This window comes from Anas platyrhynchos, chromosome 8 (genome assembly GCF_047663525.1).
Source record: "Anas platyrhynchos isolate ZD024472 breed Pekin duck chromosome 8, IASCAAS_PekinDuck_T2T, whole genome shotgun sequence".
Classification (NCBI taxonomy): domain Eukaryota; kingdom Metazoa; phylum Chordata; class Aves; order Anseriformes; family Anatidae; genus Anas; species Anas platyrhynchos.
This window is the reverse complement of record NC_092594.1, coordinates 32,600,749-32,627,044: the sequence shown is the minus strand read 5'-3', so window position 1 is coordinate 32,627,044 and position 26,296 is coordinate 32,600,749. Positions and strand designations below refer to the sequence as shown.

The window sequence follows — 26,296 nt, the reverse complement described above, 5'->3', positions numbered from 1 at the left end:
CAATTTCATTGTTTAGAAAGTTGTTGCAAGCCTATAGTGGAGTGAGATGGGAAGCAGGGAATGCAAGAAGAGAAAACCCAGCAACCAATAAAGGGGCTTGAAGACAGCCTAAGGACTAGAGGGGAAGGAAACCAGAGACACCAGCAAGAGGAGAACCCTTGCTGTAGCGCCTGGTTTTGCTGTTTTTGCTCTTCTCTGGACACAGAAACACCGGAAATAGATGCAAGCTATTAACATGCCCAGATCGAGCCAGTTTGAGGCCTTTTCTTCTGACGTCTCACCTCTGATCCTGCACTGACACGCCAAGCACCCATTTGTGGGGCTGTGCAAGGATCTCCTCCTGCGTGGAGCTCCTCGACCCAGCCTGCAGTTCCAGGGCTGTGCTGGGTACCCGCAGCCCGGGAGCTCTGGTTGTTTGCAGGAGGTTTGTAATTACAGTGTTTTGAGACAAAAGGTTCTGAGCAGGAGCGTTTAGCTGGCTCCCTATCAATTGAAATGCAGGTTTTCAAGCAGCAGTAATCTGATACTCTTTGCTTCTGCGATTCCGAGCTGCTCCCGCGTGCACATCAGAGCCGTACACACAAAATCAGATATAAAACAGCTTTTCAGAAATCTTTCTTTGTTCTGGGCTTTTAATGTTTATTTTTCTTGTACACAATGATGATTCTAGTTAAAATAACATTGCATCATTTGGCTCAGGTTACCAGATAATTGGGGAGTCTTTAAAGCGGATTTTCAAGTTGAGAGTAGTAGAGACAATTTATAGTAGAACAGATGGTTGGCCTTCATTTGCCTGTTGACAGGTAGCGTGTTGTCAGCACTTCAGGTTGTTATCATACAGAGAACAGCAGTTCAGAATCTTAATTGGGACCCAAAAGGATATACTCTACAGCATTTCCTGGGCATTTACAGGCACAGGAAGATGTACAAAACAGAATGGGGGGAGGAAAGAAAGCCGAGGTATAAATGTGATTCAAATGCAAAAATGTTGGGTTTGTGCGTGACGATTGCAGTGTACAAATCTCTTAATGAGAAGAATACAAGAACTGAGAAGATGAAAGAACGGGTGAAAAGAGCACTTCAGCCCATGCATGGGGTGCAGCTGGGGTCTTTGCGTCCTCACACAAGAGCATCCTGTTGTAGCAACAACAAACAGTTTACTCCAGCAGCAGAATAAACTGTGCAAGCAGCCATGCAGGGCACCTGGAAGAACGTTAGGAAAATTGAGGGATTTCTAATTGATTTTTTTTTTCTCCACTGTGATTCATATACTCACTATATCATGCGGGAGGCAACTGAAATCATTCTCTGAGGCAGCAACGTTGTCATTACCTGTAATGTACGTGTCCAAGCAGGAAGAATGTACCATAAAAATCTGGAACACTTTTTAAATAGCAAGGTTTGCATTAAGTATTACAAATCAATTGCTAGCATTGTTACCCTTGTAGTTTATTTTACTATATTTAATTACTTTATTTGGTGTGCTGACTCCTCCGGGGAGGCTGTGTTTTCAGAAAGTCAATGGTTCCAAAGGGTTTGAAGAAGAAATGCTTGTTTGGATAACTGCTGGGAAACTAAAGTATGTGCTGGCAGCAAGAAAGCCGGCGGTGTGGTCCACGGGGGACAAATTCCTCTCTCCTACTTGCTGCTTAGAGAGAATCCCCTGAAATAATGCCATTATCCCCAAGTATATTGTCAACCTTTGCTCTTCAAATATTCTTTACCTCACACATCCAGTTATGAACTCCTTTCACAACTCATTATTATTATTGAGGGCTAACAGTGTGCTTGGCCCAAGTCAGTAGCACATAATTCCTGCCTACAGGGCTAACAAGCTATGGTGGGCTGCACTCTTTCAGAAATGAAATCAGAGTCTAGAAGCAGGTCACATCCCAGCTGTGATATTTTCCCAAGGAAAGCAGCTCGGTTAAGCATACAGCTAAAGCGTGATCTCCATCTGAGAGGCACATGACGCTGTATTATTTAGGAGTGGATTATTTGAAAAAAACAAAAATCAGTCTCAAGGAAGGTGCGTTTTCAAGCCTTGCAACAAAATGGAAAGGAAGCAAACACCTCTAGCACAACTTTGTTTTAAACAGTAATGAGACATCAGAGGAGACCATTATAAAATTCTTTGGGACTCCATACAGCAATACAACAGACACCTATTGCCACAGAAATTTCAGGAACACGTGGAAAATGCACACAAACTGGATTAGAAACAGAATGTCCTCTAGCAAGCTTCATTTTTTTTTTTTTTTTTTTTTTTTTTTTTTTTTTTTTTTTCCCCAGCAAGCCACAAATGCTACTTTCATGCTCAAAAACAAAAGGGGGAGAGAACTTTACATCGGCTGAGGAGTGTGAGAAATTCACACCACTGTGCCTTGCCTTGCGGATAAAAAGCTGACCTCTGCTTTCAGCAAGCCCTGCTTCCTCAGCTGGGCAGAATGATTGGACCTTATTCAGTTTAGAGCAAGGTTTGGATTCTCACTGTTTCACCCTTGCAAAAGATTATTTTGGCCAAATCATGATTAAAAAGATATTTTTAACTGGCTTCCACAGACAAAATGTCAGAGGATTTCTTTCTGAGTCAGAGATTTAACTTCTGTTTCGGGAGCATTTCTGGAGCTCTTCTGAGTTGCTGCAATTCTCCAGTGCAGTGTGCTGAGTTTATTGTTCTGTGCAAAATCGAGTGGGTGCTAACTATTGGACTGAGAGCCATAGTGGCCATGCATGGGGTCACTGATGCTCGGCTTTAGATGGATGAGATGTACCATGAAATTAGTGGGCTTGCTCATGCTGAAAGCCATGCATGCTTTGGTGCTTTGCCAGATTGGAACCAAAGTTGTCTTTTGATGCATGGTACAGGTGTAATACAGGTAACAACATTAACAGCTGGTCCGCTCCTCCGCACTGCTGCAACCTTGTGTGCACCTGAAAAGTCATGAATAGCATAAAAGCCCTGTTTATTTACTGTCTTTGCTCATTTAGATCTTGGAGACCCTGCTGAACCCGAGCTAGCAAAATTAGCTGAGCTCAGGTGAAACAAACATGTTCTTGCCAGTAAGCAAACGAAGGCCTCCTGCCCATGTCTGTGAAAAACTGCGTAGGGATGAACTTCAAAAGTGCTGTTGAATCTAGGGGCATTATCAGCCGGTGTGCCATCACTGCTCTCGATGGGTCTGCCTGATAATATCTACCTCCTACACAGTGCTCCCCGTCTGACAGAAAACTGCCTACCTGGCAATCTTTGCCAAAAACTCGTTCAATCTTAGGCATCTCTGACAACTACATGCACAATACGATGAGATGAACAGCTGTAGAAGCGAGATGTAAGGAAAAAAGATTAATCTATTTTTTATGGCCAAGAATGGGATTAAGAATCCATGCTAATTGTAGACAGTTACACTAAACCTCTATCTGCTTTGGCTACTCTTAAGCATTTCCTCTCTATCTGGTGCTTTATCTGTTAAATTAACCTGCCACAGCTGCAGAGGTATGAGCAGATGCTGGAGGACTACCTTGCTGAGCGGGATCCAAGCACAGAGATGGTGACATTTGACAGATATTTCACAGTTCGCTGGGCAAGAGCGTACCATTTTCATTTGCTGCCAACCCCCAGGGAGAACATGGAGCTCACCGGTGAGCCAGGACCACTCATTTTGTCTGGGGTAGGAGCATAGTCCCCGTCTGCAACCTGCCAGCCCCTCGCAGACCACGCACTGGGGCCCTGGCTCCCGGCTTCCCTGGGGAGCAGCGTGCAGCATCTGCTGGGGCTTTGTGGGGTCAGAGAGCCCAGGGCAATGCTCTGTACACCCTTGGTTCCTGTCCTGCGCTCCAGGCGAGCCAGGCACATTCGGTCCCTAATTATCCCCAATTAATAATTAAGTGGGTTTGTTTGTTTCTTTGTTTTTAAAGGCTTCTCTTTCCCTTCCATTTTCTTTCCTTACTGTAACATTTTCTTGTGATACTGGAAAGCATTTCTTCATTGTTTGGACTAATTTCCAAACAGATTAAAAACTGTTGTAGCAGTCAAGCTTCAGTTCCTTCGTTTATTAGATTCAGAAGACAGCAAATTCCTTAAAACACAGATATAAACAATTATGGTAATGCATTCTGATTTTATAATTAGTTTTCATCGCATGAAACATATATAAGTTTGAGCATCAGCTTTTTTTTTTTTTTTTTTTTTTTTTTTTTTTTTTTTTTTTCCTGCCCTCCTCTTTTCCCAGCTTCGAGTTTGGAGTTCATGCATTTCCATTCCCAAATGTGCTCACAGTCCTTGGTGGGCTACATAGTAAGGGATGCAGCCTTACTCCTCAGAGACACCAAAATATGAGAGAGAAGGCCACAAATGCTGGAATGGGGAATATTTTACTGTAAAATAGATTAACTGTGGCATGTCTTTTTTTTTTTTTTTTTTTCATTATGAAAAAGATAAGGAAATTGCATAAGCTTTCTGAAAATTTTCATTCCCATCTCACAGTGAGATCAGGAACCTGGGAACTCAAAAGCATTCAGTATCCAGGTGAAATAAGGCACAAATGGTGCTAATCTCTGGAGTAGGGCAAAGTGGCTCTTTTCACAGTGAGTGCTAGAGGGGAGGTTTTTGCCTACGGATATAAATACAAAGCTCTCAAGTACTTCATGGCAAGCCTGACCTCGCCCTGCTACACTCACTGAGATATTTTCCAGTGACTTTTTTTGGGCACAGAATCAAGCTGTTGGGACTTTGCTGAGAGCTGAATTTGGGCCCTTGTTGTTATTACATCCAAGAGCTTCTTAATTTTTGTTTTAATTACTTTTGTCTTACACATCCAGAAGGATAGGAAATGAGTTCTATTAATATGTTGAGAATGCAGTGATCATTAAAGAATAAAGAAAGGATTATAGTAGTCTGGTGCAGTCCTCCCACATGGAACCCCGAAACCTAATTGTAGCCCTTGAGGGTTTGAGCATTGCCCTGCTTAATGATAATTTGTGTCACTGCTCCAAAAAGGAAGTGGCTGTTAGGGCAGGAAAAAAGCTCTGATGAACAGCAGGAGAGATTAAATTAACATGAATGGGAAGAAGCCCCATATGTGATCCTGGGATCCATTAAGAGAGGTATTTCCAGGAGAAAGAGGGAAGTATTAATACCATTGTACAAAACACTGATGAGTTTTGAACAATCTCATCTGTATAATTCTCATCACTTACCTTCAAGGAAAACAAAGTCAAGCTGAAGCAGGTGCTGGAAAGGACAGCAGGGTGATGGGGGCGGACGGCTGGAGAGCCTGCCTGACAAGTGGGGACATCTCTATTCTGTGTATTGAAGTACGGCAAAGAAAGCCTTGAGCTAGCACCTGCCCAAGCTAGTACATCCAGATGGTGCACTCAAATGTGGAAATAGCAGCATCAGTGTGGCCCTGAACCTCAGCTGAAGTACCCTGCAATGCAGCAGTGCTTGTTTGCTCAGGTGAAATGCTGTGCTGAAGCACCTTTACAGCTTCCTTCAACTGAGGCTGGCTTCTGTGGAGGCCAGCTTGCACGGCTTTTTTCCTTGGGTTGTGGCACATCCTAAAAGATCTTGCTGAACCTACTCGAGTCAAGACTGAATGGATATAATTTCTCTCTTTCTGAGGAGAGAAGCACGTACTGAACTGTGTGCACATATGTTATGGGAAGGGTAGGTGAAGGAGGGAGAATGGGAAGGAGCTAGTTAAATCTGGAGCAAGGATAAATGTACTATAAGTGGTCATGAACACAGAAGGAGCCCTAACTGGCAAAGGAGCAGTTCTGCAGTGGCTTTATATTAAAAGTATTGAACCTGGTTCTTAGCTGATGTTTGTTACCTGTCACATTTCCTGGGTAAGTCCATGTCCCCTGTAAGTGCCAGAGTGCTCAGTAAATCTCCTGAGGCCAAGAATTCACAGGGTCTTCTGGGCTGGATAGTGGTGTCTAACTTACATCCATTCATTCTGTCACCTAAACACAAACATCATTTAACCTTTTTTTTTAAACACGTTTTATAAGTAGACCTCAATGAAACCTAAAAAGAATATTGGGATCTCATAGATAAGGGAAATATTTTCACCTGCAGGCACGGAGAAGTGAAATGACAGAGCTGTGGTTGCACTGTAGACTGGGGACAAAAAGAATCCATATTTCTCATGTTTCAGTTACAAGGGGCCAATTGAAACCAGTGACAGATTTACACCGACTGGCATTTGAGAGGGTGAATGAGGGCCCCCCCTTTGGTTCCTTTTAAAGAGGTCTTTACCCAGTACCGATGTGCAGCCACTTCTGGGTGAGAACTCAGAGGTGACAACTAATTTACAACCTCCTGCAAAGCCTAGACATTGGAAGTAAAGATTTGGCTAGAATGACAGGACGCTTTGTAGACCAAGATCCAATCACCAGATTTAGTTTCTTTGATAGGAAATTTTCTTTGGTGATTCTGGAAAAAAGTACTGCGTGAAGTTCCTTAACTTCACTGAATGTACCACTGCTTGATGTTGCCTTGGCTGATGTCTGCCGATGCGCTGAGATCTGTGCTAGAGCACTGCTTCAGTATGAACTAAATATCTCCTCTTTGAGTAGGAACTGAACTGCTGTCTCCCAAGTTCTCACTAGCTCTACATCTGATCTTAATTCATTTGTCATGGGTCTGAACGAGAGCGCTACATGCACAGAATGTGGTAGCTCCATAACTGTGGCTACCCCTGCACAAAGGGCTGTTAGTATAACATGGCAGAGAACTGAAGCTCAACTGCAAAGATCTTTGTATGTATGTGTAGGGCAAGGCCCACAAGGTGAGCCAGCCACGTTGTGCTGATGTGCACAGGGCGCTGATCACTCCTTGGGGGGCAGGACCCTTCTGAGGTCGGTGTGAAGGTACGCTGAATTTATGCACTGTATGCTTAAGCATGATGCCAAAGGCAGCCTCTATGTGTCTGTTTGTTTCACTCTTCAAGGCAATTTATACGGACTAGAAGAGACAGAGACAGTGGAGGTTAAATATTCAGGGTGGGGATTTAGCTGCGTGGATCCTTTCAAGGTTAATGGAAGTTGTACCACTAAGTCCCTTCATGTCACTCCGAATAGTCAGTAACCCTTGTACTGTATGCCTTGACAGGAACTTTGTCATAAACAGGAGCAGCTCCAGAATTAAAAATTGTCTGATGAGCCAAATGAATTGATCATTCGAAGGACAGCAAGTTCTGTTGCAGTTGCTATTATGTTCAGAAACTGAGACATACAAAGAGTTAAGGAAGAGATTAGGATTTTGCAAGAAGTGACCTCTGTTTTCCTATCTGAGATCCTTTTGAGCCTTATGATGCATCAGTTTTCATTATCATCCCCATGAAGATGTCATCAAATTCTCATCCTGTTATGTTCCAAATATCTCCTGAGAAATTTGAGCCACCTTATCTACACTGAGAGCTAAGCATGTTGAGCACTTGGCACAAACTGGGCTGTAGCGCAAAGGAAGCCAAGCTATGGCTTTAACCCAGAGGTAGTGCTCTGAGGTCCTGGCCATGAGCTGTCTCTGTAATATCTGGGTGCAAACTATTCTGAAAGGAGTAATGTTGCACACTGGGCTGTTAGGTTTCTTTCTGGTGTACCACAGCAGAAAACTGGAGGGCAGGGGACACCCGCCTTTCATGCAATAAATTGTATCTCCCGGGGATGTGGTGAAGTTGCAGAGACCCTCGCCTGGGCAGACTTGAATCCTCCACCAGCAGAACAGCTATAACCTCCAGGAAATGCTTCACATCATAAAACCCTCACCACTTCAAAAGTGGTGTTTGAAGTCACTTTTTCTAGCAAGTCTGGTCATCAGTGACAAGATAAGGGTTAAAAAGTCTTTCTTCCACTAGGAGAAAACAGTAGATTATCAGCCTTTATCCTTCTCAGAAACACCCAGGACACAGGTCAGCTGAACCTTTATGCGAGTCAGGACTCATTTTCTCTAATATAATCATATGTTTGGTGATGGATTCAAAGAAAATTGCCCAGTACTTGCAGGGTTAAATCACTAATAATGATGTTAGTAGTGATCCGGCTGGTGAAGTATAATTCCCCTGGGATCACTTTCTCCAAGAAAGGCAGCTGTGTGCTGTGGTGCTTTTTGTGAGGAAGGCATTATACCCTGATTTCATGTGGATTAGGTGATCGCTTTCTCATCTAACCCTTTTTTTACGCTTAAAGTTCATATCAGTGAGGTGATAAGAGAGTGACATTCACTGACATGTGACCATCTTTTGTCTCTATTTGTCTTCATTACCAGGTTTTGGTAACCTTGGAGAAACAAGTTACAGCAACCATCAGCCCAGGCGACAAATTTGCAAGCAGGCCAGGGTGTAAGCGGGAGGATCTGATCTGAGGTGAGTCCCTGCTCCTCCTGAGTAATGCACCTTCACAGACTTCACTCTTCAGGATGATTTGGTGTAGCAAAAAGGTGTGAAACAGGGAAATCCAGACCCAGGTAATTCAGCTCACGTTTAAAAGGAGGTTTTGCTTGTTGATTAGGTAATCCTTCTCTAGGAAATGCACGGCACCAACTGCTTTTCATGCTAGATTAGTGCTCCTGTGGTCAATTTGCTTTTACTAATGTCAGGGCCCCACGGAGCAGGTTCATCTGTCGCATAGCAACTGCTTCAGCAGCAGTGGAGGTAGCCATGCATAAAAGATTACACATGATGGCAGGGCACAAGTGTGAAGATTTTCAAAATTAGATACAATCTCAGCATGAATATGAACTGCAGAATTGACATGGAAGGATTTTTTTCAAGTCATCAAGTTTCCATATTTATCAGAAAAAGTGGTTTAACTGCAGTGCATGTAAAACCAAGGAAATGCAGAGGGCAGTAATTTAGAAAAAGCAGCAAACAAGCCAGTGTCTGTATACAAATAAATGTAAACAGAAAGCCCCACACAGCTTCTGCCAACTGTGAGGCCGCCTTTAGTTTCATGCTACGGATGCCCTCAGGAGCGGAGACTATCTACAATATTTTATGTACATTTCGAAAGGTCACCCTCTGAAACATCCCACTGGTAAGAGTGGGTGAGATAACTTACGTGGCTTCATTTACAGCAGACTTCAGAGCGACCCGTAAAGCTCCCACACCCTGCTCCACCCGTGCTGGGACTCTGCCTCCCTTGCTGCCTTGTTCAGAGGAGCACATACATTTCCAGCTTTTACTAGCTGCTTTATTTCTGGCTTCTGCTTTGTCTCACAGTCCAGCTTTCTTGGACATTTCTTTTCAAACTACATGCAATCTTTTCTCTTAATAGATGGACAGAGAGAGAGAGAGAGAGATTGATCGATTAGTTATTTTAGAAGCGGTATGTCAAGGACTGTGTTTTGTTGCTAAAAGAGGTTTTTCTTCTGTCTCTAAAGTAGAGCAAAAGTGAGAATTTGAAGATCTTTGTATTTGAAGTGCCCTGCTAATTTGACAGACCACTTTTGCAGGGAAGGTTTGTTTTTGTTTTGTACTCTTCTGTATTCCCTCTTACAGGGAGGACAAAAGACTCAGCTCACGCTGCAGAGCGCTGTGGCTGATCCTTTTGTATGCAAGACCAGCAGACTTGCCTGAAACAGGAACCTTGGAGGTAAATCAGGCTAATGAAGCAGCTCAGAGAGGCAATGTGCATTATTTGTATCCCACAATGATTTTAAAGTCAACACACATACAGTACCGAGTATTTTGAAGCCTAAGATACCTGTAGGAGATCCAAGAGAAGGCGGTTCATCTAGTCTCCTCAGTGCTTTCATTTAGCTGATAGCAATTAGCTCTCTTTTCATAGTGAGGAATACAGGAACCATTTCACTCTCTGGATAAATTTTATCTAGGCAAGAAATTATGTTATGACAGTTGCTATCCGTGATGCTAAAATGCTTTTATTAGGACAATTACAGCTCTTTTTTACTCCAGGCTGAAAGAGAAAGTGAAAAGCTAGCTTTGCTAGAGAGAAGGCAGTTTGTTAGGAATGGCCTTTTGCTGCAAAAAGATCAGGGTCTTCTGGATTAATCTTTGGATTATATAGATTTTCCAAGGATAAGACAGCTAAGTCATCCTCCGTCTCTAAGGAAGACAGCATTGTAGCTGCTTTGGCTAATCTAAGACAACAGCTTTTCCCTTGGAGGGTGTCAGTAATCCAAAAGATTGGTAGATAAAATAATTGAAGTTCTCAGGGGTTAAGTTTAGAGACTGCAGCCATTTTTGCAAGAGCAACAGCTTATTAAACTGACAAAGCCACACTTCACTACCCACTGGCCCTCGCTCAGCTGCCATCACAGTGTTACCTCCTCAGCTTGTGTTTGGGGCATTTTGAGGGGAAGGGAAGACAGGAGGAAAAAAATTAGGGCGTCATAACAGCCAAAATTCTTCCTTGCCATGAATAAGGTTCATAATTCTGTCCAGTTCAGCTGTATTTACCAACCTGAGATGTCGAAGCACAATCTAGGCTGCAGTGGTGGTGGTTATCCTGCTCTACACAATGGGAATGCTTTACTAACCTTGTTTGTAAGCAGGCAACTGAGGCACAGAGTGCTTACCTGATGTTTCCCATCATGCTATATATTTATGGTATAGGAAGGAGAGTCCCAAATTTTATTTCCCATTTTATACTATATGAGCAACCTCACGTTCTCTTGGGCCCAATGCAGGACCTCAAAGTCCAGCAGTTGGTACCATGCCATAGCTTGTGCCTGGAGCCTGGTACACCACAAAAAGCACACACAGCCCATGGAGCCAAGGGCTCTCCATCCCTCCCTGCATCAGAGCCTTTGTCAGTGAGCATGCTTAGCCCTGTGAGCCACAGCAACATTTCACGTGACATCTCCAGTGCTGAACCCTCCCCTTGCATGCTTCTCCAGAAGGCATGGAGCAATTGGGCTGGGGAATAGAAAACTGTTATTAAATCAATGCTTTATTCAGGTTTGGTCCTGTGAAAGATGAAAGAGGGAGGCTCTCCCAGGGGCCACCCAACCACGAGTCTTTTTGTGTTTGAAGAGCCCCATCATTAGCCTCCACTGTTTGCAGATATCTGACATATTCAGGCAACGTTTCTGATAAAACACATAGAATAATTTTCAGCCTCTCCTTACATGATATTGCCAAGGGCTCATTTTCTATCTTGCACTTAGACTGCCAGCTTTATAAGACCAGCCCTAGCTTTACTCAGAGCACGTTTGGCAACTCCTATTTTTCAAGCAGTCAAGTTCATCCCTGTCAGAGTGTGAGAAGAAACATGCTGCCATTTTTCTGGAGCTATTAATAGGAGACAAATCATCTTCCTTCTCTGATAGGAAAGCTAAAGTAAGAACAGCAGTCATGTCTTTCTGTCTAGATGTATTGAAGGTGATACTAATTATGTTTCCACAATAAAAAACAATTTCTTATCAAATGTATATGCATTTTACAAACCCACACATATGTACAAGTTTAGTACTTACAGTATGGATGGATTCTTTTGTTCCTTTTTAAACTGTCCTTTATTCTTCTCTAAAAACCACTCACAAAGCAGAAAAATATGAACAGTTTGACTAATATATGGATTTATGCTGTCCAGCCCTGCCTCTAACAACAATCAGTGCCTGTTCCTGTGGCAAAAGGTGCAGTTCTAGAGCTGTGGCATAGTGGTGCCAGTCACACTTTCTTAATAGACTTGGTAGGAGAAGCTTGGGGCAGGCTCTGAAGAAAGGTGTTTCAAAACTGTTTTTTTTTTTTTTTAATTTAAAAATATATATTTAGTGCTGTCACCTTGCATATACTGTCTCCTGCAGTGCATTTTCAGAGCCTCTTGTCCTTATTGGAGCACAACATATTCATGAAGAGTTGAGTAGGACTGTTAAGCTGCTTTTAAACCTCATATCTACAATTTCTTTACACATTCAGCTTATGTTTCCACCCAAGACAACCAAACCATTTTATGTTAAATCAAAAACAAACAAACAAACAAACAACACAAAACAAAACTATAGATTGGGTATAGCATAGAGAATAATGTTGATGTTTTTTCCAGTATTTGTGGCTACTCCTGAATATCAGTGGTTTTATACTTCAGCAAAACTGTATGCAAATTCTAGATCCTTTATCTGAAATCTGGAGGGCTCTGATAGAATTAATTTTGATTTTATTATCCTTATCTGTTCTTAAATATCTACTGGTATACCATAATCTCTTCTCTGTCTAATACATATTCTTTATATTTTTACAATTTGTTCTACTTTTTTAAAAGTCTGACTCTAGTAAGAGCAATACATGATGCTATAGCCTTTTCTTTACAAATATTTCAGATCTGATAATATGATCACTGACTTCAAATTGTACAGCAAATTGTGCTTTACTGATCATCCTGGTTCATTTTTTTGAAACAGAGTCCATGAGAATTATGACCCTCTTGATTCACTCATACAGGTAGTAAGTATATAAAGCCACTATATTCTGAAGGAGACTGAACTAATGAACTAATTTTCACTATTGATTTTTCCCCCAATTAATGCTGAAGTAACATTAAAGGTATAAAACTTGGTCATTCTATTTGATACATCTATTATCTGGATATGTATTTGCATGTTTTACTTCTGCTCTGGACAGCTAATTATACACCTAAGTCTCTCTTTCTTTCCTCCACTGTTCTCCTTCCCCCTTTCCATCCTATTTACATCATTGCTGTGGAATCCATCACTTTTTTTTCCAGTCTTTTTTGCTACATAGCTGAATTTCAATGGTTTACACAAGTCTATATTATTTTGGAAAATAAATATCATTCTGTTTTAGGTTTCTTAATGCAAAAAATATAATTCAAGCAGACTTACACTGTATAAAATTTATGTCAGTACAGAGAAAAATAGTCCCCATGTTATTTTTTAATTGATAATAATGTTTTCTTGCTGGAAGGAACAATCAGCCTTTCCATTTTCTCTTACTTTGTTTTCCTCATTATACCTTTTCAGATTAATAGTATTTTGCTATCACATACTTTCACCTGAGATTTGATGCTCCCATTCTACTGTATATCCAGTCCTACAATTAGCATTTGCTAATTAAAAATATCATATTTCACTGTTAATAGCCACTGTATCCTCTTCCTTTCTTTGTGCAGGTACAGTTTATTTTTCTTAGTCTGCATTGTTTAAGTACCATGTCAGGACTGTCTCAATGCAGATTCACAGCCTTCATCCATCAGTGACAACCTGAACTGTTTGTTCATCAAAAATTTTTGCTTAACTCCCAGATTCCTGAATGACTATAAGTGAGCTTGAACTCTTTACCTTTCCTCATCATCTCTCTCACTTCACCCTGGGGACTTAAATCTTGTCTTCAATGTCATCTACCTTGTCTAAAGACTGGCCCCCAGCCCTCTGTAGTTTGTGTTCCTTCTCTATGCTCATGAAATCCAGTATTCATTTTATAATTGAGCAGCATCATGGTAATGGTTGCCAAAAATGTACCTTGCACTGGGATTCAAGCCTAGTTAGATGTGAGGCTGCCAGTAGAGACAATGGAAAGAGAAAGGCACCTCCAGAGAGCAATTAATTTTACCTATCTCAGGCACATGACTTAGCATAGGCACGCACCGCTGCTTTGGCAGTGTCTTTTCCTCTCTCTGGTGACTGCAGTGGGAGCTGAAGTGACTATCTTAAAGTCAGCGCCCTGCCTTACCTTGGCCAGCTAAAGCTAAGTGAGATGAATCCCACCCTCAAGTTCAGAACAAGGCATCCAAAGATGATGCTGAACATGTTACTTCATAAATTGGTCCTGCTGGTAAGAAACTAGCTGCTCCATTTGGGAACCAGATGTTTAGCCATTATGTAGGTATGACAAGATGCAGGCAGCCCCATCTCTGAGTGGAGATGATCTGGACAGAGCAATTTCTACTCATCCAGAAGATTTTTGCTAGTGAGGGAGTTTGCTGCTGATGCTGTAGATGGCCAAGCCTTCAGCTCGCACCAGTTACATCAGGTTATTCAGTGTCTGTACCTACATGTTGGCTCACACATTTGTACTGCAGTTTCCAAACGCTGGCATCTCCTGCAGCTACCTTGTGTACCACAGTGACCTGTGAGAATAGTGTATGGAATCTTGCATCCCTATTTCTGGTCTGTCAGGAAACTTCAAATTGATCTTCAAGCTTAATTTTATAATAACCCATAGGTAGTTTAAATATTTCAGTCAGTTCACCTCCTAATCACCTTTCCTTGAGGCTAAATAATTCCCATTTCATCATTCTCTCAGCTACTATGTTAGCTTCTCCAGTACATTAATCATTTTGGTTGCCCTCTGCTGTGCTTTCTCCATTTTATCTACATCTGTCTTCCACTCTTATGACCAAAATTGGACATTATATTCCAAATTTGGTCTATCACCACAGGGTCTTATCAAGAAAAAATGTAATTTTATTGGCTCTGTTACAGATATACCTCTTTCTTAATGTATACTAGCATATTACAGACCTTCACTACTGCTGTCTGTTGAAGTGAGAGTGGTTGAGTTGGAGCAGTCAAATACACCCAGGGCATTTTCATCTCTCATGTTAACTACCTCATTACCAGCTTACCTGTTTTAGTTTTAGTGCATCTCTGTTAATATCAGCATTATTTACTATGTGGATGCTAGTATTGTGTGAACAGGAGAGAACAGGAAGACATTACAAAATGAAGTGAGGATACCAGCACTAATCGGTGAATTTTTTCTTGAAAATTTGGATGATTACATTGGGAATTGTATTTTCTCTTCTGCTTATTATATTACATTTCCTTTATACCCTTCATCTATCTATTAGTGGCAGCAAAGCTATTCTATAAACAGCTATATCCTTCAGAGTTCCAGTGATCAGCCCTACTTTAGTGTCATTTGTATTATTTGTAAATACAGAGAAAAACCCTAAAAGGGACAGTCTGAGGATTGCACAATATAGTGAATGCTGCAAAAACTGACTAAATTGCTGTGATGCTCTGATTTTCTCAGAGACACAGCCTCATCTTTTCTCTAAAAAAAACCAAACAACCAAAATCAACAAACCAAACCAAAAACCAAAGCAAAATAGTCCCAAAACAAACAAGCAAAACCAACAACCACCTTCCCTCCTCTCCCCTCTTCCTTTCCTCCCAAATCAAGAAGTAATCTGAAATGAAATAATAAAATTCTGTTCAGGAAAAAAAAAAAAAAGCATGATCCTATTTTCTGGGCAAAGCTAGGATTTTTTTTTTTTTTCTCCAATATTTTGTCCTATAATCTTCCTAGGATTTCATGCAACCTTATATTTAGACAGATTTAGAATTATGAGCCTTATCATAAATCAAGAAAAAGCCTCCTTTGGATCAGTGTCTTGTGCATTTTTAGTAACAGAATAAAGCAAGAGAATCATGCTATAATAATATAGAGGAGGATGGGTACAGCATACCATTTTCTTTTAAATTTTTTATTATTTTAGTGACAGACGGTTCCAGCAGTTAGAGTATCAGTTTGGGACTTAGGAAATCTGAGTTCAATTTCAGTTCGATTGAGTTCAGTCTCAGGGCAAGTCATGTAATTTGTCTTTGCCTCAGTTTCTCATTGATGAGCAATTCTCTGTAAATGCTGAACATACTGGATACTGTGGTTATAGAGACCATATATAAAGGTCTCAAGAGAAGCAGCAAAGCATCTTAACTTAACAAAGCATTTTACTGGAAGCAAAGACAATGCCTTTATCAGCAACTAGACTTGGAGAAAAGGTGGAGGATTTGGTCATTAGCCCCGGTGGGTTTCTTGTTGGCTTTAAATGTGCTGGGGGGAATTACAAAGGTGTGGAACAGCCACACATTGGTCAATTAGTTTGCCTTCTGCAGTTAATGGTAAGGAAAATGTGACATCCAGATTTCTCAGGAATCCTTTGAAACAATTATGGCCAGAATATACAGTCCAGATTTACAAGGGCTAAAAATCTGGGCCAGAATTCACAGAATATCTGAAGAAATATCCCCTGTGCACTGAGAACAAAATTACTACTAAGATTTTTGGAAAAAATATGGCTTTCATCTTTAAATGTGGCAGGTTGTTTGGATAATTTGGTTAGTTAAAGAAGTTGGGAAAATTCATGAGAAAAAATATCCTGGAACATGTACATTTGTGTACTGTTCATCCCAGGCCTTTTTCTGCCCCTTTATGCTGTTCAAACTGCACATACAACTTTTATTTTGACACACGTGCCAACACAGTGTCACTGTGAACTGTTTTTAATGCATGATATTAAAGATATAGACCAATTGATGCAATATGGTGCTTAACAACATTCACTTTAGACGATACCTGATGATTCCTGAAATTCTTTCTGCCCAGAATATTAGCTAATATTTCAATAGATGTGAACTCCAAAAATGGATGGAATTGATTACACCTCTGCACAAGAAATGACCATTTACTCCAGATGATGACTAGACTTCAGTGTGTAGACTGAATACCTATGACGGTATATATTTTTTGACCAGAAGGCAATCAGAAGTAGGATTTTGAAACACAACTTGTACTGGCATAATCTATTTAGATGAGATTTAAAGATTAAAAAAAAAGAGTAAGAGAATGACTTGGATGACTATGATGTAAATAAGATTAGATAATGAATCATTTCCTAATGCGCTGAGAAAATAAGATTAGTCTGTTCCTGGTCATGTGAACAGCTTTTCATTGATGACCAAATCCAAGCCACCAAAAATAAGCCTTTGCTTGTCCTCATCTCTTACATTGTATCAGGAATGTGTCTTTAGAAATGATAATTTTAGGCATCAAGGGTGAATACGGCAGTTTTGTGTGATTGCAGGATATAAGATGACAAAGAACTGGTGATCCACAGCTTACTGCAATTTCTGTTGCTCAATATGTTTCATTAAGGTTAGTTTATGAAGGTTAGAAGCAAGCTGAGACCATAGAAATAATGGAGTTCTGCCACCAGTTTCAATGCAGCCAGAATTTACTTGGGAGATTTCATGTTGTGTCTGTCTACCCTAAGAGGAGCTGGACATGAACTATTTGTTATGTGATAACAAATAATGGTCCTGGAAAACAGCACTGATGTTAGTCATCAACTAAACCTGGAGAGCAGAAACAGCAAATGCTTTATTCATTGAACCTCCATCTTTTATCCTTTTCCGGTTTCAGCTGTCATTAAACCTTTTTTACCGAAGTAGTTTTAAATTACCACATTAATTTCAAAATCAAGCTAAGTTCCTTAGTAAGTGAACCATTTTCATCAGTATCTGAAAGAATTCATTATTAAGTTGATTCACTAAGAGCTCTCAACTTACTACATCAAAAGAACAGCACATTTTTCACAATTCAATACATTCTTAGTGAGGAGGTTCAAAATAGTTGTTGAGCTACTATTGAGTATTCATGTAAAACATTGTAAAAGCATTGCTTTTTTTTTTTTTCTTGCTTTTTTTTTTTTTTTTTTTTTTTTTTTCTGGTAGTAATTTTTCTTCCCAAATATAGATATAGGACTAATATGCCATGGGAGATGCATCTCCAACTGCCATAAATCAGTATAGCTCCATTGACCTCATCCAAGCTACTCTAAGTCATAGAGATCTGACCTATTAAAAATCTTTATTTCTGCTTCTGCATTTTTATATCCTAGTCAATCTTCAGTGATGGGAAAGGCTGAGATGAAGGAGTGGATCAATGTGAGAACAATTGTTAAAATTTTAACTGTTTTTATTGGTAGAAATAATATGTAACTGCAAGGTGTATAAAACATAACACAGTGGGGTCCATTTATGAGATGAGCCTTTATGTACTACCACAGCACAAATAATATACTCACTTTTCCCATCTAGCAGCAACAGGGAATAAAGATGAAAGAAAATTGTCCGGGGGAGAAAGAAAAGAGAAAGAGTTCAGGCAATCATTCACCCAAATCCCTGAAGGCTAAGGTGACATGTTTGCATCAACCATCTTTTGTTGATTACTTTGTATTACTTTCATTTGTAATGGAGTTTTGGATGTACTTTGAATAAACAGTATTTGGCAAAACCAAAAGTATATTCTACTGTGAAAACAGGGGCAAACTTTAATGTAGTTTTGTTGGGTAAGTGAAATGAAGCAATTCCTCCCAAGGTGGTTGGTGTTACCCACAGCTTTATTCATTGACTGTCTTATTTTTACCAAAAGATAGAAAATTGTGCTTAGATTTGGTAAGCAGTTTTCAGGGAAATCTGATTTTATGTTTGATGTGGCAAAGTGATTTCACCAAAATAAAATCATTGTCCTGCCTGCCTCACCCATAGTCTAATAGAGCTTTACTATTTGCACATGGGAATAGTGGTCCTGGAGATATCCTAGAGGCTAGGGGCTGTAAAAATATTGGTTTAGACCTTTGTATATCCTTTTTCATACTATTTTCAGTGAGGAACTACTGCTTGTTCCGGTCTTTATTAGTACCATGTTCCATATGAATCATTCCTTTGCTTCTGAAAAACACAGCTTAGGGGAAGTTTGTAAGAGAAGAGTTTTGGAGTTTTTCACTCCTACAGAAATTCGTCTCCTGAACACTTTCATGGAAAGTGATGTTTGGGTCCAGCAACTCCAAAAGCAGATCAATATCTACAAAAGCAATAAAACATCTCAACAGAAGAGCAGCAAGTGCAAAAGTGCAATTCAAGAGTGATTTGCCCCTGACAGGAGAGCCTAGAGCAATAGAAATCTTGCTGAGGCACAGTGAATCACAGTGGCACAATATCGCACACCCAACACTGACAGAGCACAAAGGACCACAGAATTGTAGAAAAGAATTGTAGAATTGCTGAATTGGAAGGGACTCACAAGGATTGAGTCCAAATCATGGCTCCACACAGGACCACCCCAAAACCAAACCATCTGAGAGCAGTGTCCAAATGCTTCTTGAGCTCTGACAGGCTCAGTGCTGTGACCACTTCCCTGGGCAGCCTGTCCCAGTGCCCGACCACCCTCTGGGTGCAGAACCTTTCCCTAACACCCAGCCTGACCCTCCCCTGTCCCAGCTCCATGCCGTTCCCTCGGGTCCTGTCGCTGTCCCCAGAGAGCAGAGCTCAGCGCCTGCCCCTCTGCTCCCCTCGTGAGGGAGCTGCAGGCCGCCATGAGGCCTCCTCTTGTGAGGGAGCTACAGGCCGCCATGAGCCCTCCCCTCAGCCTGCTCTGCTCTGGGCTGAACAAACCAAGGGACCTCAGCCACTGCTGGTATGTCTTGCCCTTCACCATCTTTGTAGCCCTCCTTAGGACACCATCTAATAGTTTTATGCCTTTTTTTATACTGTGGCGCCCAACACTGCACAGACCACTTGAAGCGAGGCCGCACCAGTGCAGAGCACAATCACTGTGCCTCATGCACACCAGGATATGTTTGGTCCTTTTGGCTGCCAGGGCACAGTGTTGACTCATATTCAACTTGATGTCTACTAAAACCTCCAAATCTCATTCCACAGGGCTGTTCTTCAGCCTCTAGTCCCCCAGCCTGTCCCCAGAGAACAGGGTACAGAGTATGATAAAAGGCCTGATTTGTAAAGAGGAACCAGTTCTAGAGCTATAAATACCTTGCCAAAAGAAGTGTTAAGATCAAATGAATCACATACATCGGATATTTTCTTTAGGGTAATCATTACATTTTCCAGAGCAGCATTGCACACTGGCAAAAGGGAGGCAGTGAAGGCAAACGTCATGGAGAGAGATGATAACTTCACCTAGCTGACCCCTGGATCACCAACATAACTAAGAATGTATTTTACTTTCTAGAAGAACAAATTGTTGTAACTGTCCTAATTGTCTTCAGTGTTATACAACCAAAACTTCTAGCTGGTATCTAGTTCTCCCTGACATCAGCAGTTCACAGGAGTCTCAATGTTGAAAATGTTTCCAGTGACATAATAATTCACTTTCAGATAGGATATCTATATGCAAGCAGTGTATCAATGTGTTAATACTCTCTGGAAGAGAACACTCTGGGGAATATGTTTAACTACTTGATGCCTCTGGGTGCATCACATATCATCTGGGTGTCTTGTGCGTTCTGGCAGTGGGATATAAACTTATAAAACATTTCATCTGCGAAAGCACTTTGCTACTTTGCCTCCGTGATTCAATGAAGGGAAACGTGCTAAGGATGCTACAAACAGTGGTGTCTAAGTCCCCTTGTAAAGAAGCTACCAAAGAACTTTTGGGTTATTCAGGCTGTAGAAGTGAGTTGTTCTGTTACAGCACCTCGTTGGGGGGCAGTCACATTGTGCAGCGGGTACACAGATATTCCTACAATATTAGATTAATCCAGAGTTAGATTGCTGTGGCTGATTAAGGGATTCATCAAAATGAGCTTGTACCTTCCATAAAGGTTAACTTTGACTTGTACAAAGTGCATTAAAGATGAACAGTCTTCAGTATTATGCTCTTCAGAATTTTACAGTGAATGAGGCACGTCATTGATTATTTACAGAGCACTCTACACCATAATAATTCCAGAGTAATATCAAGATATATGTATTCTGAAGCTTGTTGGAATGGAAAAAATGTTGCCAGTGATATTTTGTAAAATAAGTATAGTACAAAGGTCATTGTGAGGAGGTGTACAATTACAGAATATCTTGGCCATGAAATTCCGTTGAAATAAGTTCAGAAATTATTAATCTGTCCTTAGAGTGAAATGATGCATTGGCAAATCTGCTGTGAACTGATTTTCACTTAGGTTTTTGTTTTAAGTGGAAAACTGAAGGGAAGAGAAACCCCAGCTGCACAAAGATTTTCGATTTCACCATGTTCCCACAGAAGAACTGCAGTTTTGACAGGGCTTCAGCTTCAACTGGCAGCACGTCCCATAAGAGATTTTTTCCTCTCCTTTCTTATACAAAGACAGTGTTTAGTATTGTATCTCTGTGTGTTTGCCTGGAGCAATCTAAGGTACTATGGCTTTTCTAATAGCAATTCACATTTGATTTTCATATTATGGCTGTTCAAGATTTCCAGTAGTGTTTTGGTTTTAATTTGACAGAAATTAATAAGTCTAAGGAGAAAGATATCATACATCAGTACGGTACAGCATATTGTCACACTTCCTAATTTGTTAGACAATAAGAATAATCTACCACTTCCAATTTAGACTCAGTAAAATAAACACATGTATATTAATGATTTAAAAATATTTCTGTTCAGTCAAGCATGTCTTCTTTATGCAGAATAGCATCAGATCAATAATTAGTTGCCATGCATTTTAATAACAAGAGTTTTTGCTTAAGATTGTTTTTCATAATTTTGCATTTATGTTTGACAAGTTCAGGAACTTGTCTTATTTGAAAGAGAAAATATTAATGCAGAAATTACTTCTCATTGTATTATTGCTTGCCAAATCTAATATGTAAATACCCAGTAGAACTCATGCTTATGTTAATGGGGAGAGGATCATAGAAATCTTGTAGACAGAGTCTATTTGTCCCACTTTGTTCCACACATTAGTATTCTCTATGGTACTTAATTATTCAGTGTTTTAATTTTAAATTAAAAATAAATACTGTACATGAATGATAATTCGAGTGAAATGATAGGAAAACATTGTCACAATGAAATATAAGTTCCTTTATGGTCTGTTTCTAGTCAAAAAAAGTATCACAAAGAACTACTCCTTATATTTCCTAAATTTAACTCTGTGCTATCATTAGAGATCTAAAGAATACATATCAGTGACTGGTTATAATGTGGAAAAGAAATCCATCTGAAACTGTTGTATAGCCAAAGGCATAGTGAACTTATTATTTAATACTGGATTTATTACTTCTGTGCACCTTTAGTGGAGTATGAGGATTGTCACCTTTAGTTAGAAAATTCATGCCTGGCATAAGAAATAGTTTTTATATATGGATTTTCTTTTGTCCTAGTGGATTCTCTCAAAATAATTCATTAATAACAATCTTATAGATGACAATTTTGCTGGGATTTGGCTCACTGCTCTGACTGTACTTGTTGGGCATTGTGGAGTACTGTAATGCCTCTCTGAAACGAGAGGAAAATTCTATTTCCCACACAGGTATGGCTCAAGAAGTGACCTTCCTCTAGATTCTTTTTTTTCCATTTACACTAAACATAGTGGTTGACAACAGACGTGTGAAGATAGTTTTCTTTGCTCTCTTTGAATTGGGAGCCATCTCTTCCCCTCCACGAAAGCATTTTGCTTTGCAGTAGTTGATGTTACTGCTTTCCCCCCAAGTTTGGACCTGCTGTAACTTGCACCTGGGCTGAGCTGTTGTTGAGTTGCTTACCACCTCATTCCCCTTAACATATTCCACTTTTACCACATTTTAAAACTCACCAGCTTGTTAGCAGCTTTTGTGTTCATTGCATGTATTTTGTCGAGTTTGGAAGAGGCCTTCAGCTCTAGCAATACATAAACCACATAAAATTACACATTGTTATTGATAACGGAGTTCAAGTAAAAGTCTGATTGTTGCTTTGTTAATTCACAATGGAAACAGGCAGGAAGTTCAATCCCCTGTTGTTACTGGTGCTCAAATCATATAATCCTGTACATTTATATTAAGCTCCATTTTACAAGCAGTTGGATTTTATTTCCCCACTACTCTTACTGGAAGGTTGTTCTGGAACGTCTCTGCTCTTCTGATTGGAAACCTTCTAATATCTAGCCTAAATTTATCCCATTTATACTTTTTGCTTTAGTGGCAACGTTGACCTGTAGCACAGATTTTTGTTCTTTCTAAGGTGCTTCTAATGTTAAACTAATCATTGACTGCAGTCATTTCCCCTCTCTTCCTCGATTTCCCCCCTAATCCATCCTGTCCCTGTTGTTTGCACTTGTTTGAGTTTTCCATTCTTGAATCAGAGGACCAGAATTACTCATAATATTTGAGAGGAGGTGATAGGAGTTCCTTGTGCCATGGCGTTAATTCTTTGCATTTGGAAATACCTTCCTGGATACACCCTGAAGCTGCATTTGTCTCGTTGACAAGTGCATTGCAATGACACCTCACAGTATCCACAGTCATGGGGGAGCATGGGCTGGTAAATTCAGCAGCTACTCTGAGTAAGCTGGGCAGATGCTGGTTACGTGTGAAGGGTAGGGATGTGAATATTTTTTGTAATAAATCAACACTTATCTTTTCACTTTGAAAAAGTATCTGTCAGTTCTAACTGGTAAATTTTAATAGTTTTTAGGCTATAATTTAATAATGAAGGGCTGGGAATTCTAAATGAAACAGAAGATGAGAATCAAAGCAAAATCCATGACAGAAAAAAAAACTTATTGCTGAAACTTGCATTATCCAAGCAGTATTTTGTAGTTTAAAAATATTCAGTTCATTATATATATGGCCTTCTGGTTATCTGAATAAAAGTTCCACTTTCTGAGCCAATGAACAAAACAAACAGGTTTATTTGAAATGTCAAAGCAGGGGATAATGTATTATTTTTTGCCATCTTGCTAATGGAAACAAGATATTTATCAGTATAGGAAAGCCACATTTCTTCACCTAGAGAATACTTCAATAAGGAAAGAGATAAGTCACTTACCTTAGTAACATATTCCTGTGAACTGGAGCAGCAAATCAATACCGTGGGACCAGGGATACAGGACATTAATAATCTTTTCTACATGTTAAGACAGGAATAGCCTTTTCAGTGGTACCAAAGCAGGGATATTGCTATATACTACTTGTAAGATACTTGAAATTATGATTTAATATGTTAATATTTAATATGTTAATTAATATCTACTGTGCAGATAATCTACAATCTAAAGTTCCAAGGGGGTAGGACTTTGGTTAAAGTTTTAAAATGAGTTAAATACATTGTATTGACATGAGTTGACCACACGCATGAGGCTGAGGATGAACTTGGTTTTGACTTGGCAGCTATATCTTGATTACATCATAAAGTAAATCATTTATCCCGTAAGTTTGAATTCCTGTATACGAAACCTGGGTATGATGCTTATCTTCCAATTGGTACTAACAGTTACAGTCAGGTATCATCTGTGTGTACAAAATTGAATTACACAGGTATTCCCGTATACTATACAAATATGAAAATGCTACACCAAGATAATATAGTTATACCTAAAGGTGAGTTTATTGTGACACCAATACTCATATAGAAACTACTGGGGGAGATAACTGTGAAGAGCTGTGCCATATAGTCTGTGACACTACAGACCACAATAGCCACACTCTTACTTTTTAAATAGAATTTGGAATTTAGACCCTGATTTGTCACAGCATTTAATCCTCGGTTTAACATGTGATAGAGTTCAGAGGTGGATTTGCATTTAAGTAGAAGCTTAAGACAAGTGCTTTTCCCTCTAGTACAGGTGTAATAGGATGCTTTTGTCATATATAGTCCAGAAGAATGAGTGGCAAATGATACGTCACCCCAGAGCATATCTAATATATACTTAATATCAGGAATAGAATGAATTAGTATTACGAACAGCTATATTAGAAATACATTAGTTTTCCCATGAAACAACATCTGTACTGCAGTTAAGACCACTTGAAAGTTTTTAGGTCTTGCTTTTGTTGTGATACAAATAAACTGGGAATTCATGGGATCTGAAAACCTGTAATGCTCCAGAACTTCGCACCTTTCTAAGGATGACTGGAAGAAGGGCTTTACAAATGCACAGCCTCATGGTTTAACTTGAATCTTTGACAAGTGTATATTTTAAAGTGTTGTTTTTCCTTCAGTCAACCCCATAATATACTTGTATGCTCAAAGCCTTACAAAATCAAAATTGCTATGGAGAAGGGGATGGATTGCCATATCCCTTCTGCAGTTTCAATTAAAAGGCCTGATCATCAAATGAACTCACTCTTTGGGCTTTGCAGCAGGTCCTAAATTGTCATTCACTTGCTAATTATACAGTCTGTGGTGCTGGTGATTAGGGAGAAGAAAATAAAGGCTGAGTTTGACTGCAGATCTGAAAGTGAGCTTTCAAAGGTGACAATTAGAGAAACCCTCTTTTGACTTGCAAAGTTGATACAGAGTCAGAGAAAGATTAAATCTGGATCCAGTAGCTTTGTTTTGATTGAGGGACATTTCCAGCTGCAGCTACACTTTGCACGGTTACATTTTTGCCCAATCAATATGCATAGCGGGTGGGCCATGCAGAATCCGCGATATCAACTGCTTACAGGGTTAGAAGTTTGCTTTCCAATCAGACATGCATGTTAGGCTTCAGTAAATCTACTGTACTGAATCTGTGAAGCAACACTTTCAAATATAAGGCACTATTGAAGTCAGTAAGTATAAAGAAATTGCGTTATACCGTATAATGGGTAATAACAAATTTTGGCAATGCTTTAGAATAAATGTTCTTCTGATATTGTTCCATTGCAGGTATTTCTACTGGAAGAAAATTCTGAAATTTCAAAATGGCAGAGTCTTCCAGAAGTGGAAATACATTGGTTGAGAGGAAGCGTAAGATCCCAAACTGCAGAGGTAAAATGAGAATCGATGCCACCTTAGAACTTGCAAAAGAAGTTGAAACAAACAGTAGGGTTTTTTAGCCATGAAAACTAGATAAGAGCGAGGAAAGTCACCGTGTCATTGGGTAGAGGGAGGATGAGTTTAAGGATAGCATAAATGCTTTCAAAAAATTAGATGATTTTGTGCCTCAGTGTTCAATTTGGACAATGACTCTGAACTTGGATGGGAGAAAATTGGCTTTATGGGAGTGAATTTGGAAGGATGGAAATGATGCCTTTTGAGGTAGAAGTAAAAATCAAAATCAAGGAGTGCTGTTTCAGGGGATCTGCGTCACTGTAGTCTGAAGGAATTGGCATTTGAAACTGCATTTCTACTTGAAGGATATTTAGGAATATGTTAAAGTGGGAGTGGTATGCGAAATTTCAGACATGATTCCTATATTTAAGATAGGAGAAAACTGTCATCTAGTTAAGCATAGGCATATTAGCGTGACATCAGTAGCATGCAAGGCATTGCAGTGATTTTGGAAAGAAGAGCAACAGAAAACACAGCAAATGGAAGACGTGGGATAACACAGTATCGGTTTACCAAAAGCAGATTTACTGGATTATCTTGATAATCTTTCTTTAGATTATCCTGATCTTTTTAGACAAATAAAATGGCAATAGATGTGATGTATGTACGCTGTGAGAGAAGCATCTGACACAGAGCTACACGGAGAATCATTTGACTGGAAAAGATGAAGATTAGGCCTAGAGTTGTAAAATGGGTAGGAACTGGCTAAAGCAGATAACAGATGATGCTGAAAGAAGAAATACCAAGTTAGAGGGAGATAAAAATGGAGTTTCTGAAGGCACAGTCTGGGGACCTATATC

At 39.9% G+C, this 26,296-nt stretch overlaps 1 long non-coding RNA gene across 3 annotated transcripts in view; it reads left to right on the top strand.

The window, feature by feature from the left end:
• Nucleotides 1–26,296, top strand: part of LOC106019428 (uncharacterized) — a 158,607-nt gene that overhangs the window by 113,221 nt on the left and 19,090 nt on the right. For all 3 annotated transcript variants that reach the window (XR_003498781.3, XR_011810925.1, XR_011810924.1), the window contains 2 exons: nucleotides 8,273–8,369; nucleotides 25,332–25,433. This is a non-coding gene — a long non-coding RNA (uncharacterized lncRNA). The remainder of the gene's footprint in view (nucleotides 1–8,272; nucleotides 8,370–25,331; nucleotides 25,434–26,296) is intronic.